Raw genomic sequence first — 17,723 nt, forward strand, 5'->3', positions numbered from 1 at the left:
AGAAGTCAGTGTTTCGTAGCATGTGCTGGCCCACCATTGGGAGGACCATTCCTGGAGCGAGTGATGCTCCAATTTACCTCCTGCAATGCAGCCCCTTTTTTCCTGAAAGGCGGTTTCTTTCCACGCATCAGAGGCTGGAGGGAGCCGAGTTCCAAGTGAGTCAAGGTACCAAAAAAAGGACCTTTTGAGAGGTAACTTAAAAAAACACCCTGTGAAGGTGGAAATTAGTAAGAGCGCTCTCCCTACAGTAAGGACAGCCAGCTGCTTTTGATTCAGCAGCTTGTTCTATTCTTCTGTGCAGCCTCCTCGAGAAACATAATGACCAGCTTCATCAGGCCTGAAGAGCAGTGGAAAACCTCGGTAGAAAGTCAGACTTTTGTCAGCTGAACTTGAGAAACTCTCTCTCTTTGAATCTCCTTGTGTGGCATGAGTGCATCCGGTGTCAGGACCGAAGGGCCAGGGCGCTGTGCTGAACCGCTGGCCTGTAAAACCGCACCAGCCGCCTTTTAGTGCCACCTTCCATCACCCTCAGACTTGTTCTGGGAAATTAGGGTGAATTGTCCTCTTTAAATCCCCTGATACTTGTTATGCACACAGACCCAACTAAAATGTCTCATTAGAGGTTTCTCTTAATAATGTCTGGGGTAATATAATTGATAGAAAACATGGTATAACTAATTTGTCACCATGGAATTTAATTGCTGGAAATAAGAGGGTGGTTCCTGGAAATCAATAAGAAGTTAAGGTGTTAACATCTCTCTTACAAATCTTACAGCTAGTGGCAGAGAAGCAACGCGCCTAATGTCACAGATCCACAGGACAAGCTTGCCAACAGCTTCAAGCCAACAGACAGCAAGGGCATGCCTCAGCCTGGCTTCAACACCACTGTTTTTCCCTGTCGCTGTTTCAGTGAGTCCAAAAGAACATGAATTTTTAGCCCTTCAACCCTTTGGGAGAAGTGCAAGCAGCAGATGTTGGCAGCAGCACAGGACAGCCTTTTCAGAACAAGGCCCCCTGATTAGTCAGCTGCAATACAGTATTTTAGGGTATTGGGTAAGAAGGAGAAGCAAGGCTAACAGACGTGCGTAGGCTGCCATCAGTGCCTATCTATCTGGTGCCAGGCATCCAGTATTCAACATACACCGGATGCTTACCACAGTTCTTTGTTTCAAGCCCTGGTTGTACTGTTTCCATGAGGTCTGTCTCTCTTCGTTTTGAGTTTCATAGGTATTACGGCTCGAAGGGACCTTGGAAGATCTTTTGAGTCCAGTAAATGCCTGGTCAGTGAGCTTCCTTATATCCCCAAGGTTACTTCACTCCTATGTTAATAGTACTTGGTAACTCATTCCTGCCAACCCAGACATGCTGAGCTGACCAACACCCATCTCTTACTACCCTGTCCCAAAGGAGAAATTAACTCATTCGGTCTGAGTAGGTGAATGAATCATGCATATTTTTTTTATAAAAAATGGATACCTCCCCAACATTATCCCATCTAGGGCATCCCCCTGGCCTACAGTAAATTTTGCAAAGCTGTCTTGCCTGTTAAACCTTGTAGGACTTCCATTGCTGTTTGGAACTATTCCACAGTTAAATGGATCTTAAACGAAGGGGTTTTGTCCAGAAATTGTTGTGTTTCATTGGATCAACTCATTCATTTAATACTTGACTTATATTTTGGCATAATAAATCTAGGCATAGAATTATTTTGAAATGTAATTCAAAAAAGAACGTTCTGTCATTTGTTAGTATTACTTTTTAAATACATTTTAGATTTAACGTTGCATTTCATACAAGCAAACCAGACTCAGAAATGTTTGCCCAGTGTTGGTTGTTTCTTGAAAGCTAAATCCTGACTCCTATCTAAATTGTTAGCTTGAGATTTCCTTATCTTTCAACCAGTGTCCTTGAATACTAATTTATTCTGTATAACTAACGTAGACATTATGATACTGCTCCTCCCATGAAGTCTGAAATGACTGCAGGTCATTTCTCTCCTCAGTAATGTCTTGTTGAGGCATGAAGACTTCTCCCCACCCTCTCCCCAAGATTTGCAAATTAACTCTAACCTACAGCATGTCTCTGCACCTGTGACACAGAGGGCTATTGCAGGAGGTATGTCTGTGGCTTCATGCTGTAGCACTGCTGGACCAATTAATATAAAGAAGAGGCTGCTTTAAGTTGAAGGGCTGCAAAGAAGAATAACAGAAAGTGTCAGAAGAGACAGGCTTGCAACAGAAAAGTAAAGACCTAAATATATGCATCTTGATGTGGGTTTGTTGGGGGTGGCAGCAACATAATCTATTATCAGTGGAAGATTTTAAATATCAAGTAGGGCAAGACATTTTGCTGGAGTGATCTGAGGCAGACAGAGCAAGGAGTAATGGGATAGTATTTTAGGCTGGAGATCAGGAAACCATTTCAGATGGCGAGGTCTTCCCCGGGGCGGGGTGAAAGCAGCATCATTTCTGTTACTGAGTTTTATGTAGCCTGCTGTTATGACTGTTGTTGGGTGTGTGAAGCGGCGTCAAACAGTCTTATTAAAATGGCATGATTAATATCTAAATTGTGCTGGGGAACAGGAAGAGAGCACCCAGCAGGGAGTGGTCTCACACTGGCCAGGATGGTAAAATAGTATGTTAAGCCCCTGGCTTTTTCTAACTTCTGTCCTCCTTCCAGCAAAGTCTGGTTGTCAAAAAGAGAGTCTCTTCACAGACAGAGTGATGAGCTAGAAAGCTCTGGCAACGGTGAGAAATACAACCATGTAGCAGTTTTGATTTTTCTGCTCCCAAATCCAAGTTGGGAAAGAGGTTGCCTTGAAATACCAGCCTGTGAACTGCATGTTCTGACTACAATCTCCATTTGAAAGCCTAGTAATTTGTGACATGCTACTCTGCAAAAATGCTGGACGTGACTTCTCGCTGTAGTAGAAACAGTGGTGTGCTGGGAAGAGTTAATTACAGAATTATCAAAGAATAAAATTTCCCTGAAGGACCTGTGACATTGGCCTGGAGTCCATGGTTATGCTCTGCAGAATGAATAAAATGGTCTGTGCATCTCCAACTCCAACCCTCCAAATGTTCTTTAAAAATGGAAAGCAAGAAAAATTGCTCTAGGGCTATTTAAAATGTAGCAGCTATAACTCTTAAATTTTAATAATAAATTACCATTAGTATCAGCCTTATATAATGCACACCTCATTATTGCTTACTCAGAATAATTTCTCAGCCTCTTTATAGAACCTTGGAACTTTATTTGCTGAGTATAAAATATGCAGAAATGCATGAATAGTTTTAAGACTTGGTACCCTAAACTAATACAGTGTGCTTTTTTTCCAACTCATGATTGAAGTCAAATTAACATATTTACCTTCAGTGCTCCCAGGAGTAGCATTAAAAAATTCAAGAGGTGATTCAGAATAGTCTCCGATTTACTGTGTTTAAAGCTGGATTTCATTTCTCAGTAAAACCAGGCAAACACTTGACTCCCTTTCAGCTTAGTAGTCAATTTTCTTCCTGTGAAAGGCTTTGGACTCATCAATAGCTGTTAGAAGTATTATTACCCCCAAGTTCCCCAAAGGTGGTTTGGGTGGCAGGGAGAATGCAGTAGTGGCTGATTATCTTTTGCCGTCAGAAAACCAGTCAGGGCCCCTGGGTTTCAATCTGGGCTCTGACATTGGATTCGGGGCATGACCTTGAGCAGCATGCTAACGCATGCACAGCCTCAGTTTATCTTTATGTGGATGCCTACGTCCCAAGGACGCTTAGAAGGCTTACTTGTCATTTCTAACCCCCCTTGGCATCCTCAGCACAAACCCGCTGTGTAAATGCAAACATGCAAGTTCATAACATTAAAACGTTTCTTTCTTGCTTGATAACTAAAGACTGAGCCGGATAATTCCTTTGTTCTTCAGTGCACCTCCCAGAAGACACGAGTTGTCTTGTCTTTTCTGGGGTTTTCTTATAAATGTACCGAGCTCTGCCCTAATTCAACCCCTGCCGTGGTCAAGGTGAGGTGTGTAAACTCTGAACGGTGTGAGATGCAACTTGCTCAGTGAAGCCTATAGAAAAAGTGTTGGAGGAAGTAACCTGGAAAACGTACCCTGGAGCATCAAGGTAAACTGTGGTTCATGGCTGTGGGTATAGAGAGGCGGGAGGAGTTTCAGGAAAATCAGACTTTGAATGGAGATTTTGAGGAGCTGACCCAATGTCCTCAGCTCAGGTAGATTAATATTGTTCCACGTGGACCCCACACAGCTGTGGTGAGTGGAGCTAGTCGGATGTGCCGTGATCTGAGGTTCTCGGTCACTACCGAAAGCTGGAAATACTGCTGCTGCTTTTCTATTCCTTTCCCCAAGGTGACACTCCCCAACTTTGGGACTCCTTTCAGCACATGCTGTTTCCTAACAAAGTGGGCTAATGATAAGTGGTAGGAATTGTGCCGAAAAAACTTATTTGTGTGTGTTTTTGGCCAATTGCCTTGTAAGTATTACAGGGTGTTGCAGCAAAGTTTCCTGGATTTCACAACTGCAATAGTTCTTGTCTAACTGGCCAGGAAAATGACAAAAATAAATAGAGAGACAAATCAAACTTACTTCTGCTTTTTGCAGCAATAATGGCTGCTTCATTTTTTTTTAATTTTTTTTTGTTTGTGGTGAAAGGTCACCAGGGGTTTTCTGTTCCTTTGTTGACCATTGCCAGTTTTTACCTCCTTGATCTGAGAATCTTTATGTGTTAACACCTTTAATTAATTATGACCTAACAGCCCTCTGAAATAGGCCATTTTATAAATGGGTATATTGAGGCACGGAGAAATGAAGTGATTTGCATGAGGTCATCCAGGGCCCATTTCTGTGCACGCTTGAAGGGTTCCTATTGACTTGATTAGACATTGCATGAGAGTCAGCACAAGAGCAGGGAATAGAAAACAAGAATTGGGATTCTTAGCCCTTTACTACAGTCACTTGACCTGACTTGCTCGTGTACATACAGGAAATATTCTGGCTGAAAACAGATTGCCCTTCACATAAAAATGCTCATAGCTAAACCACGGTAAGATTAGTTGCATACTTTTAGGCATGATTTTTCCTGAGACTTCATAGGAAATGGGGACATGTTCTTTATAAGGCAAGGTTGGGGTCATGGCACAGAAGTAGTTGAGTACTTATAGGGAGTGTCTACGTGTTGCATACAGCACACTGTAGCAACATAGCAATCCTGTGCGTCTACACGTGATTGCCAGCTATGTCACCATAGTGGCGCTCTCCCTCGTTATACTACACCACTACGGCAATGTAGTGGCAAACTCTGACCATGCACGTGGCACAGTAACCACCTATACTAAAGCATGGCGCCATAACAACATCGCCATATGGCAACGTGTAGACATACCCATAGGCTTGGAAATTGCCCTGTAATCTGAAATTAGGTGCTGTCAGTGGGTTCAGTTAAAATAGCTGCGATCTCAGCCCCGTTTCAGAAATTGTGCTCATTCTCAGGATGTGAAATAATTAGGCTTCTTGGTCCAAAATTGGGGGGGGAGTTTATGAACAGTATACTTGGAATTTGCATGGGCGTGTTCCAGTTGTACCTCATCCTGTACTGTTGACACTTTTATGTGTGACAAGGGTAGTAGCAAAGTTTTTGCTGAATAGTTTCAAGGAACTTTCTAACATTTCAAGCCTCCTAAAACAGAACACTTCTGGTTGCTCAGTCTACACTTTTTGCAAAGTCCTATAGTGAACGACTAGGCTTGGCTCCAGATTAATGGGATTTAATGTAATTAAATTGCAGAAAATGTAATGGCAGAAAATGTAAATTAAAGGGGAAACCCCTCCTCCTTTTTTCACCCATAGGCAGAGTATCTGTGGCACTTGCTGTTGCAGGTGACCACATTGAGAGTTGGAGACAGGATAGTGTTATGATCAAATTTTTGTCTGGTTCAGCTTGCTCCCGTACTCCTGTAGCTGTATTGTGTGCCTTGTTAGCCTGTGTGAGCTCACAGCATTCAACAGGGAGCTCCCCACTGCCAGCCTACAGCATCCTGACTGCAGAGGCGTTACAACTTCTTTTCACTACATTCTGCCACATCCATTATCGATTAATATTGTCCTTGGAGTACTATTGGTCCATTTGAGTAGGGAAATAAGAGTATTCATTGGTGCAAACAAGCACTCTCAGTTCACCAATTAAGGCATACTTGCTAACATATGGGAAGCGGGTGCTGCAGTTGCTAATGATATGAGCAGGAAAAGAATTTTTGTGATGCTGAAAAATGCAAGTACTCAAGTCTGGGCTAAGTGCAGTTGAGTGGGGTGCTCAATGAAGAAAAATTGAACCGTTGCTTACTCCCTTTACCCTGTCAGGCTTTGAGGTGAGATGTCAAGTTCTTGGTTCGACCAAAACTAAACCACGTATCTGGAAGGAAAAAAAAATGTTTTTTAATCTGCTAATGTGGAAGTATTGGCAACCTCATTTGTTCAGTCCACGGAGAAGAGAACAAACTTGATTTGAAGAGGACTCGGATGGTATTTTCTCTTTCTTTTGGTGCTGGTTGCCATGTAAGAATGAGGTCCTATTAATGTGTGCTGGGGAAAGGCAGGGAGTAAGGGACTAATTCTGTCCTGTCTGTGTATCCTGCATAAATTAGATAATGGGGCACTGGCTGGAAGATCTGCAAGCTAGAACAAAATCTCTTGCTTGTTCACTTGAGATGCATGTTGGCCTAGCTACAGTTCGGTGGGTTATGCTGTTGGCCAGTGCTGAATCCTTTCTCCACTGTTTAAATTGCTAATTAGATTCCATCTGAGAAGCAACATAAAACAGGAATAAATGGACTTGGCTTCATAAACTTAGTGTTTAAATATTTTCCCAGGCAGGAAAAAAACATTTGGTTTTCATGCAAAACACATAAATTTTGGAGAAGATCCCGAAGTTATGTGTTTAACTGTTCTGATCTATGCATTTGCAGAGCAGAAAAACTGTTAATTTCCCCTGCGTAATTATTTTCTTTTTTAAAAGGAAGTTGAAATGTATCTAAGGAAGACATTTTAAGTGACTGTTGGGGATGAACTACAGTGAATGAGTCGGGTTCACTGACTGTTGCTTCACTTTGCATCAGAGCCTTTTGGAAAGAAGCCCCTTTGTCTTATCCCCCACCCAAGGGAACTAACTACAATTATTGCTCTTACTGACACATATCTTATGAATTTTAGTGCAATATGTATTTGGTAGCTAAATTATCGCTGAACGCACCAAAATGTACCGATGTTAATTATTGCCAAATTCACTTGATGAGATTTTGAATGCGTGCACCTCTCGTACGCGTGCTCTTTCTCTCTCTTCCCAAGGTCCCTGGTGCAAATGTTCATCCAAAGATGCTGTAAATACTCCTTTCTTTATTTCAACTTATTGATGGGGTGTTGTAGTTATGTCTGTTTTGCCCAAAATAGTGACTCCAGACTGAAAAATCTCTGATGTGATTGTGGGTAAAGCTTGGAAATTTTGGTTGATGGCAATTATAACCGCCATTAGGCAGATACAAGGGATGGAGGGCTCTTTTGCAGACCCCCTTGCCCTCCAGCCTCCAGGAGTAGAGCTGTGCAGGGGTAGACAACCCCTGGCATGGGCACTTGAAGGCATTTTGCTTGGCACGCATGCCTCTGTGTGGATGGTGGGGAAGGGGCTGGGACCACCTGGCTACAACAAGGATCAGGCCCCTCATGGCTCCCCCGCCATCCGCCCTCAGCACGCCAACATCTTACAAATGGAAGTTGCAGGTGTTTTTGGCACTCTACCTGAAAATGTTGCCAACTCCTGGGCGATGTCAACCCATACTGGCAAGCAGATCTTGTAACAGAGCTGGGTGGAAGTGGTCAGGGGCTCCCTCCAAGACTGAGACAGCAAGGGATCAGGACAGAGGCGGTTCTGCAGGAAAACTCTCGCAGTTGTTTGAGGAAAAGGCTTTGTCTGTGCCTTGTTTTGTTGTTTGAGTTACCAGTAAAGCCAAACCCAGTGTATGGCATGTTTGGACAGTAGGCAGTGTGCACACATGCCCTATTTTGAGTCTTGAAAGTGGCACCAGCCTTGCCAGTGTGCTTTGCAAACAGAAGTGACCAGGTAACTGTATGGGAAAGGAGATGAGGCCTCCTTCCCCATTATTTTCACTTCTGTAGAGCTCGCTCGGACAGACCCGAAGGCAGGAAATCTGATCATTACCTAGTCAATGAAACCACTCACCTAGAGAAAATGAGCACAGTATTGTGTATCAGTTAAGGTCTCTGAGACAGAGCCACATATGCAAAGCAGTATGGATGCATATCATGTTATGTGCATAAAAGTAAGGGCTTGGTTTTTTTAAACCACTTCATATATCCTTTACTAAAATTAGTCACAAGTTTCTGTAGAACTCTCTTGATTATGCACATGTCAGCCCTGCCCAGTTCTCACTTAAGGACTCTCTGGCCTGGCCTCTCGTATGCTAGAGACTTGGACAGTGTTTTTTACAGTTGTGATAAAATGATTTTTCCTGGCACAACGCATGACTTTTTGTGGTGTCTGAGAGAGTTTTGTCTCTAAATAACTCCCCCCAGAACACTAAACCAAACCAAAAGGGGAAGGGCCTAGTAGTACAGTGGGGTACTAGTGTTTTACAATGTACTAGGTAGTGTTGGACTGATGTTGTAGCCATTGTGGTCCAGGACTTGGGCAAGAAGCAGGGATTGTTGTGGGTCATTTCTTTTATTGGACTAGGTGCACAGTTAGGATAGTCCCAAACATGCAGCTGACATAGAAGTGATCGCCCACAACTGTCCTTGCCTCTCGCATACACTTGGCACTTTATGAGTCGCATTACAGTGGCAAATATGCCCCAAAATGCACAGAGGAAAGCAAGCAGCCTGGGCAAAGTAAAGACAAGGACTTTATTGCTTGTAATTTGACTTATCGCATCAGCAAGATGAGTTTGGGTGTGCTGATCAGAGGCTGACTACTGAAGTGCTGATTCCAGAAGGCGGTCACTGCTTGGCTGGCATGTTGACCAAGCTGTCCCCGAATTTGCCTCTGCAAGCCCTCTCCCTGCTCTGAGGATGTCCTTCAGGCCCCCCCAATGCCCTGCTGATGCCTACCTCATTCTCACCTATGAGCAGCCTTACCAGCCCCAAAGCTGCCGCTGCTCCATACTTCAGCCTCATCTGCTTTGAGACTTGCAGTGGCCCTGGGATGCCTTGTAAATAAGAGATAAAAATAGGGAGGGGGTGAGGGACCACAACTTGCCATTCCTCTTTCTCTCCCTGCTCATTATAATCCTGCACTGTGGCCAGATGGAAGGGATGGTATTTATAAAACCAGGGGTGGGAAACCCTTTCAACAATGTTTCCCTCCATGATCTTTTCAATGCGCCCCATCAGAACAAGGTGATGCAGCACTACCTCATCCTATGATGTCGAGGCCTGTCATAATGGTTGCTTTTGTGCGTCAGTCTAGCCGTATATTTTATTTAACCACTTCTGGATTAGTGCACATCCAACTGACTGGGAAGCCACGTGGCATTCGTACCAATCCTCTGCATGATGCCAAGACCCTAGGTTTGCCCTCCGTGGCAGCCACAGAGAGAAGAAAAGGTCCTGGTTACAACTCTTGGTCAGTCTAGAGAACTGGCTGACCCAAAAGGGTTCATTAAACAGGTGCCAGACGTAAAGTCCTGCAGGGCCTTGCGTACAAGTGAAACAAGCAGGTGGGCTCATTATCTGCAGTTTGGGGCGGGATATCAATGCAGAAGATGAGGTACAATTTGTCATGTGGCCTCAGTATTGGAAAGGCCAGGAGTGCTGGGCCAAAGTGGGGCAGGTAGTCTGAGAGAGGTAGCGCAGACCGGTGCTGCTCTGTAGTATGCTTTAGTGCTCATTAGCCTTTTACGAACGCTGTTAACTTACATTTTGAAAGAAACTAGAAAATAAAAATAGATGACGGTCTCCTATGTGGAGAGAAATAACATTTTAAAGCTTCTCTGTATGAGCACTTTCTGCATGTCCTGCTGTCATTAATAATAACCATTGAAGAACCATAGATGTTTAGCTTATTTGTGTTCTTTTAACACCTTTCTGTTTCATAACAGTAATTACCTTTTACAGTTTTGGCTTAAAGGCATATTCAGCTAAGCAGCGGTGTCTGCCATCATTCCTTGTAATCCAGTAGTGAATCAAAGCAACTTTTTACAAAACAAGATTCTCTTACTGTTGCAAAAGAGCTTTGGGGAAATCTGGTTTTTGTGGTTAAGGATCTTACTCTGATGCACAAGGAAAATTATGTGTAGCTTTTATTTGGCCCAAAGGATTCTTACAACATTATCCGTATTTCCTTTAATTTGTGGGATTTCTAGTAAATGGGCTTAAAAATAGGTCTGGGCAAAATGCCAGGGTACATACGAACAGTAAAAAAGCTTTGCACACTATGAGTAGGTTGCTTTCACTTCTCTCTAAATGCAGATTGTATTAACTGAAAAAAGTAAACACTTACCTTTTGCAGTTTAAATGGGAATAATCCTCTACAGCTTCTTCAAGGTGGAAATTATTAAAAAGAAGCTTAGATTAAATGATAGCCGTTTTGACTGTATTTTAATTGAAATGGAATTGGGAATCTCAGAAGATAGTATATTAATGATAATTCTAATATAAAATACTGGAGGGACTCAGAAGGAGAAAAGTCTCCCAACTTAACCATTGTTGAGGTGTCCATGTCCTGGGAACGCAACATAAGTAGAAAAAGAGAAGAAACCTGTTGTGAGATTTATTTGTTCACTATTTCATTCTCAGCAGTCTCTTACATCTTTCCTAAGACAGGAAAACATAGTGATAGTGATTCTATTGCATGGATTCAATAGTAGTCTGACTTGAAAATTTGATTGCCTTTCTCCCTTTGGTAATATTTACCTTTTTCCTCTGAATCATTCTGAGTTTAGATGACTGCAAAGTACACTCTTACTGGAGTACAGCCACTCACCAAAGCCTAAAATTACTGCCTGGTGCGCAAGGGAGTGGATATGTATTGCTAAGAGTCTCTGTGGTAAAATAAAGGAAAGTGAAAAAAGTTACAAAAAGTAGTTTAACAGTAAACCAACTCTCCTTCACCTTGATCGGTCATCTAGATGGTGTTTTCAGTTGTTGTTTGTTTGGGTTTTTTTGCCTTACTCCCTGCCTTTTGGCTGATTTGACTTCCTTTAACTGGAACTTTAAACTAACTCGCTCTGTAAAAAAAAAAACAAACAAAAAACAAGATTTTATATTGAACTCCCTACGTGTTTTTTTTGGACACAAAGAAGCCGGTTCTGAGCTTTTTCCAGTGGAAGTGTGCTGTTATTAGAGGGCTGCAGTGGGAGCAGCCTGTGGTCCTGCAAAGTAAGGAAGACAGAATTGCCGCTCTGTGGTCAGGGCTGCGGAGATAGGGTTGTGACTAAGTTATATCAGTCTCAGTCACCAAGTAGATTTGGTGGGTTTTTTGGAGTTTTCTTTTGGGAAGGGGGGAGGTATGCTTTACATACAGATGGGGATGGGTGATGGCTCCAAGGGCACTCTTAAGCAAAACTCCAGTTAGTGATGATGTTCTTGGCCTTCCATGCAATCAGCACCCTCTGTGCCTGATAAAGGAGTTAGCTTGTTAAAGAAAAAAAAATGCCATTGAGAGGATGGTGCTAATAGCAGTTTCCATCCAAGGATCTCGTACTGCTTTACACATAGAAAGGCTTGCATCACCAGTGAAGGAGGAACATTAAAGGGTAAAACTGGATATAGCATCTCATCGCACCTGTCCATCTTGAAGTCACGTGGGGTAGAACTAGGGGTAAAATCTGGATCTTCTCATTTGAAGTCCTGTGCTTCCTCCATTGAAAACAACAGCTTTGGGGTTGATTTGGAATTTGAACCCGCCATATCGTAATGACTGGAGTCCTGTCCAGTCCAATAAACCTCTTAGCCACACTATTGCCAGCCCACAGAAAAAATCTCCAGCAGAGAGCGAGAAGTTGATGGTAGATTGATTTATTAATAGGTTTTCATTTCTTTTTTTTTTCTGCAGAAGCATTTTATGTCTCAGATGTGCATCTTACTTTTCCTTGTTCAGACAATCCAAACTTTGCCTTTGGGCAGCATACTTGTCCAGCTGGAGACTCCATATTGAACTTGTTTTTTTAGCTGGTAGGCACCTGCAGCATTTATTAATTGAGCTTGGCGCTCTCTACTTCTAGCCCTTAGTAGGGGGGTTGATCTGCTCCCATGAGAGGGCAAGGCCAGAGTGTCAGCCTGTCCAGAAAAGTATGCTGTCTGCTCAGTGACAAGATGAGATGGAAAAATGCAGAAGAATTAGAGGGTTAAAATCAAACATATTTTTTCCTGTGGGGTCTCAGTAATCTGTGTAACCAGTTTTCTGCCCGTCGCACTCGGGGTTTAGAACCACTGAACCTGTCAGTGTAAGATCCCTCTCTTCCCCCAGATCACCTCTTGCAAACAAGCTTGATATCAGTGAACCCAGGTTTAACAGCTTGAAACATCTGGGAGGAAGTAGGTAATTCTTCCATTTCTAGGACTAACTTTTCGGCTAAGAGAGTTTTCCTTTTTTTGCGTGAGTCTGTAATTCCACACTGGCAGCCTTCGAATCCCTAAAGCTTGAGCAGAAGCCTGAATTCCACTCAGTTCTTCAAATTTACCTTAAGGTATAGCTCCCAGCTGCCCCGAAAGAGAGGCTGCTATTGTTTTTTTTTAAACCCCAAGGTTAAATTAGCAGCTGCAGTTCAGCTTGGTACTGAGAAGTACCATCTTTTTCTTTTTCTTTTTTAAGTTGATGTTAAGATGAACTGCTTGCCAGCATGCTGGCTGCTGGTGGATGAAGGGACTCATTGACAGTCGATGGCAATCCTTAACTGCTATAGCATCATGAAATATGAAGCCGAATAGCAGTTGGAAGCACCTCTAGGGCACCTGCAGTGGGTTTTTCTCACCTGGAAGATGGTATTATGCTCTGAATACTGAGGTGCTCTGCATATGCCAGCTCCCAGCCCTTCAGATTGAATGTGTATACCCAAGGCCTCTCGACAAAATTACGGAGACCTCTTTCATAGTTTGTATGTGGCTGCACACTTCTTGCCCTTCGGACCGTATTTGGGACTGACGAGGTACATAAGAGTTGTAACTCCGAGTTGCTGAGCTGCTTTAACTTTTCTCCCTTTTAGCAGACTCCTTGGTTTGAGCCATTTCCTCGTGCTAGAGCTGTAGGTGAGCACACGAGTAAGCAATCTGTATGGCAGGTGAGAAGAAGGTTTGCCTCTTGGCAGAAGAAAAAGACCTTCGGGAACTGAGGAAAGATTTACAGGTCTTCTATAGCACAACTTACTCCATTTTCTTTTGCAGCTAGTAGTATTCATGCAGGAAATGCCATACGTCAGATACCAGGGCCGTGGCGGTGGGTGGGAGAAGGTACAAGCAATTAAAAATGGCACAGGCCAGCTCTACGTTCCAGTTGTGCTGTTCTGCCTGGGAAGTATGGGGGGTTGCTCTTTTTTCTGGTTTAGTGAATAGTGAGGTGGACTGCTTTGGGTTCACCAAAGGATACAACTGAAAAGCAGAACTGGGGAACCTCTTTGTTTCTGAGAGCAGGCTGATGAAATTTGGCAAGGATACAGCCATATTGTTTACAGGAAAGGACTGAGCAGTCCTATCTTAATATGAACATGCCAGCTTCCTTTATGGTCCTCTTGCAAACAAACTAGATGTTTGCAGCCAGTGCTGTAAATACCAATAACACAGGTAGCATGACGGTGTAAATTTGGGCATGTGGGAGACCTCCAGCCCAAAGATCTGTGACCAGCAACTGGCAGTTGAATTCTGCTTTGTTACCTATTTCTCTTTCTCACCCTACCAGGGTTATGGCAGGAACAAGTTAACTAGCCACTTAAGACAATACCATCCTCGCACACATCCTCATAAGCCCTTTGATTCTTTCTTTTGCAGATAATTGGATTTTTTTTTTTTAAAGACTCAACTGAGAGACAGCAAATTTAATATTTTCTGTATCTTGGATGTGTTGTGATTTACATTTGATTTTCGGCATAATTAGAAATGCAAGTAGAGCGCTTTGTGTTTTACCTCTGCTTCAACTATTTATGGCATGGTATGCAAATGAACTAAGCTATGAATATTAAAGATTAGAGCATGTTACAAAGTATCACTGTCTTTAATGAGTTCAGTAATGGGCACAGGCTCTGCACGCACTTTAATATGGGCGTATTTTATGTTGTGTGCTGTCTTCCCGGCTTTGCAGCTATTTATTCCATGTTTGGTTACATCCTATGAGAACATGGCCATTATTTAAAACATATTGAGCCCTGGATCAGCTGCAATAGGTAGGTGCTATTTTCATATATGCCCATGACAAACACTGCTGCAGCTAGAAAAGAGTGTTGATGGATTATTTCACAGAGACTGTTTCAGTTCTTGTATAGGTCAATCCGTTTCATCTACTGCAGTGTTGTAGATGGATCTGAGAATATGAAAGTGCTTGTCGACCTTTCAAGGTGCTTTGCAGTACTGGAAGGGAATCTTAAACATGTTTCAGGCAAAATGGAACTGCTTCATGCACACAGCCCAGAGACATTTCATTTGCTCTTTCTCTCCAGTTGGACTCATCTACATAGTATTTGGCTTATAGGCACATCGTAGTCATTTCAGAGAATGTTATCAACTGTTTAGCATAAAAATGAAAGCCCAGGACACATTTTTGTGTGTACTTGACCCACTCAGTTAACTTCTTTATACCATTATCTATCTATTGATTGATCGATCGATCTATCCTGGAGTTGATGATCTTGCAGGTCCCTTCCGGTCCTATGATTAAAAGGGCTGTCATAATGACACCAAGGAGTCACAAGGAGAGGGCTTACTAATATTAAAGTGCTTGGAGATCCTCGCATATCTAGTGTTTTACAGGTGAAAATGTGCTTTGGAGAACATATTTTGGAATGGTTACAGTTCTGATGCTTTGGCCCTGATCCTGCAAGCTTCTGTGTGAGGGCACACATCTGTGTGGCAGCATGCACTGTAGCAATTAAGGGGTCTAATAGGGATGAGAGTCCAACCCCACCCAGCAGCTTGTAGGAGTCAGTCTTCAAGGATGAGCTAGAAAATATGAAGACGCTATGGAAAACCTGACTTTTCATGCAGAATGGGGTCAGGGGGAGTTAAATATGCCCCAGGGAAGAGCGCTTTTCAAGTTTAAGGTATTTAAATTACAAATTTGGATGAGGAAGATTGTCAGCAGTATTCAAAACAGCGCTTAAATTCTTTTGAAATATTGTCAAGTGGTTCTGTAACAGCTGAGACGTTTGGCACACGAGGACTTGGCCCGGGTGCAGTTTGTTTTTTTTCCTCCCCCAAAACTCTGATCTTATGTAGTTGAGTGTCCTACGATTAATGAAAACTTGAGGATTCAGCTGGTTTCAGATTGACCTTTGTGTTTGGGTGGAATCGAATCTAGTCTTGTGGGAAATGTAGATGCTTGTTGAGATTTAATTAACATCAACCTGATTTTTTTTTCCTACAAAAATGTAATTAAAATATGTAACATTGAAACTGGCATTATGATTTTACTGGATTCATACTTTTGTGTTCAATAATCTGTAAAAGTACACTTTTTTTTCCATATAAGTTCAGATCAGTGTATGCAGCCTCTCCACCTACAGCATGAAATCAAAAAACCAGTGACTTCACCACTCCTCCACTTCCCAAGGTTTGTACCACTTGGTACAAAAAGGTAGATCAGATCTCAGTATAAAAATATCCCTTATTTTTAAATGCACCTGTGGACCTCAAGCTTAGTCTGTCTGGGCTTTCTCCTTCCCCTTTTATGTTGTTTGGTGTCCCTTTCTTGGCGACAGTGCTTTTGCTGTGGTATGTGTGGTATGCCACTCGGAGTCCTAGAAGTTTTTTTGGAGGCAGTTGTGAGCGTCTGAAAAATTTAAGGTGCCCGTCAAAAATACCCTGTATGTGGTGCTTTGAATGGCTTGAAAGTTTCTGCTCTGAAACGCTGATGGAACCGCTGTGATCTGTTGGTCAGGAGCATGTACATCAGGAAGGTCAAGACCACATACAAAGCACAGAGTTTTGTATGAGGGAGAGGAAAGTCAGGAGTTAAAACTTATAGGTGACTTGCCTTTTTTGCCTTGGTCCTTTAACACAGATAATATACAAGGACTTCTATTGAGATCCTTCCAGTACCCTGCCCCAATAAAGAGGGATGGTAATCTTAATGTCCCTATCTTGTACGCATACGTGAGCTCAAGTGTACCATTTACGCCAAGCAATGTCATCTGTTATTAGAGGACTAAGAGTTCAGGGCTCCCGTGTTGTGTTATTCATGTGATTGGCAAGTGACCTAACCTCTCTGCACATGTTCAGCCATCATTAGGATGTAGACAGGCTTTTATAAGAAACTTAAAAAGTATTTTGTGATGGTCTGACAGAATACAAGCTCTACGTGCAGCCTGCAGCCAGGGAGGTTTTTCAGTTGTATCCCCATCCCCCCAAATCAGTAGAAAGTGATTCACATGAGCCAAATGCCTGTACTGTAATGCCAATATTTCATCCCACACTCAGTTAAAAATACCATCCTTGGAGGCAAACATTTGGATGTGTATAAAAAGGTGTTGTAATTAGCGCTGTTATAATAAGCTTCGTATGGTGATTCGCCAAGTTGCTGTAATTTTATACTCGAGGTGTGTCATAAAAAGGCCTTTATAATATCTTGTGGGTGGAAAGCGCCGATGTTCCTCAGGTGCTCAGGTGCTTGCCAACTATTCGGCATGGGTTGCACCCGGTTTGCACCGTGCTCAGATGCCTTCCTGGCCATGGCGGCTGGAAGAGCAGCCCTCACGCGAATGGCTCTGGACGCTGGAAACGCAGAGTTAATATTCCTGCAGAACGCGCCTTTTCCTTACATGACCCTTTAAAGGCAAGCTTATGTTTCCATTAACAATCAAGCTCAGTTGCAATTGCAGCATGACTTTATAGAGCATTAAAAGTTTAATGTACAAATGCTTTCACTGGCCAAAACTTTTTTGGCAGCATCATCCTCTGCCACTGGAAACCATACAAAAAGAGACCATCTTAATAGCCTCAAAGAGATTGCTGCCCTTGAAGGGTTAATTATATTATGCCTAGCTGCTTTTTTTTCCTTTTTTTTAAACAGAGAGAATAAACTGTAGCCAAAAGTAAGAAGTCATTAATTTGAGACCAAGCTGTAAGCAAAGTTCCCTTCTTTTATGCAGTTTGGTAACGGTAGACTATGCAGTAATTGAAAAGTAAAGGCAATTGAATTACAGGCTCCTGTCCAAACGGAGAGTGCTTTTTTTTTTTTTTTTTTTTACAACCTCCATTGCATCAGAACTAGGCAGTATTCCTGATGTTCTCATGTGTGTTAATGCTGACTCACAGACTAACTTGCACAAGAAAAAAAACACAGGCAGCTCCACCATACTAGGTAATGAGCTCTAGCAAGAAGCACCGTCTGATGTTTTGTAAGCTCTTTTAATTGACCTTTTAAGACATATACTTATTTTAAGGCTTTCTGTTGTGTTAGTGCCATGATGGTAGAACTGAGTCATGCATGTTATATACTGCTAGCAAATGCTGTTGTATAGGAGGAGCGAGGATAATAAAATTCAGCGTGACACTTGTCTTTTTG

General features: G+C 42.5%; 1 protein-coding gene across 6 annotated transcripts in view; it reads left to right on the forward strand.

The window, feature by feature from the left end:
- Positions 1 to 17,723, forward strand: part of NACC2 (NACC family member 2) — a 73,229-nt gene that overhangs the window by 26,515 nt on the left and 28,991 nt on the right. The window contains exon 1 of one of the 6 annotated variants that reach the window (XM_019540943.1): positions 3,983 to 4,115. The exons of 4 other annotated variants lie outside the window; for them this stretch is intronic. The gene's annotated coding sequence lies outside the window, so the exon portion shown is untranslated. Of the gene's footprint in view, positions 1 to 3,982; positions 4,116 to 17,485; positions 17,557 to 17,723 lie in introns of those variants that run through there. One more of the 6 variants, XM_019540945.1, reaches the window with a different exon arrangement.

Source organism: Crocodylus porosus, unplaced genomic scaffold (genome assembly GCF_001723895.1).
Source record: "Crocodylus porosus isolate Cpor-Errol unplaced genomic scaffold, CroPor_comp1, whole genome shotgun sequence".
In the NCBI taxonomy this organism is placed as follows: Eukaryota; Metazoa; Chordata; order Crocodylia; family Crocodylidae; genus Crocodylus; species Crocodylus porosus.